Here is a 936-nt window from a genome sequence, read left to right on the forward strand (position 1 = left end):
CAAGGCGACGCATGGCACGTCAATGACGTGTGTCTCCAAGGCAAGCAGGAAGTGGGGGAGAAAGGGGCGCGTGGCTGGGAAGCTGCAGTGGGCTCTGGTGTCTGAGCGAGCGGGTGGGGCGGGAGGGGAGCGGGCGCCGCAGTGGCCTCCGCTGAGGCTGGAAAGAGCGCGTGGCTGCAGTATTTATTAGGAAAGCAGGAGAGCCGTGCACTGCATCCACCCGGGTCCGCAGAGGGGGTCCTTCCCCGCGTTGGGGCGCTAGATACTGAGCGCGACTGCCTTGGTAGGCGTTTAACTTGCTCGAAATCCTTTCTCAGAGGATGACGCTAGAGCCCAGCCTTGCTTCTCTGTCCTCCAGCCGTTGGCAGGAAAGCAGAGAGGGCAGAAAAGGGGACACGAATAAATCCAGATTGGAGCTGGAGCTCAGGGGAGCGCTGGAGCCGGCCCCGCCCAGCCTTGGAGGTGCAGAAGCGGGGAGGGCACCCTGAGGAGGGCACCCTGGAGGTTTCCGCCTCTGGGGTTTCTGCAGTGAATCAGCCCTCTCGCTGTAGATAGCACAGGAACAGAGAAAGGATGGGATTCCCTCCCGTATGAGACCTGAACACTCCTACCCAGGGCACTGGGGATTTTTCCTGGGTGGTGAGACAAAGTACTTGAGTTTTGAGAATGAAAGCTCAGTTAATTTGGTCTCTTCCGGACCCTCTATCGCCGTCACGGAATCCCCAGCACCTAAAATAGTGCCTGGCACGCAGTGAGTGAATGCTAAATACAGTCGTTGAATGAATAACAAGAACTACTATGTCCCCTTCCTTCACCCATAGCCCTCCAGCCCACGGATTTAGGAGACCCGAATTCAGTTTTGTTCCTGCCACTTAATTCAGAGACCTTGAATAAACTATTTTCCTGGTTTGTTAGGAGATTGGACTGGATAATTTT

The sequence above is a fragment of the Myotis davidii genome, unplaced genomic scaffold (genome assembly GCF_000327345.1).
Source record: "Myotis davidii unplaced genomic scaffold, ASM32734v1 scaffold290, whole genome shotgun sequence".
NCBI classification, from domain to species: Eukaryota; Metazoa; Chordata; class Mammalia; order Chiroptera; family Vespertilionidae; genus Myotis; species Myotis davidii.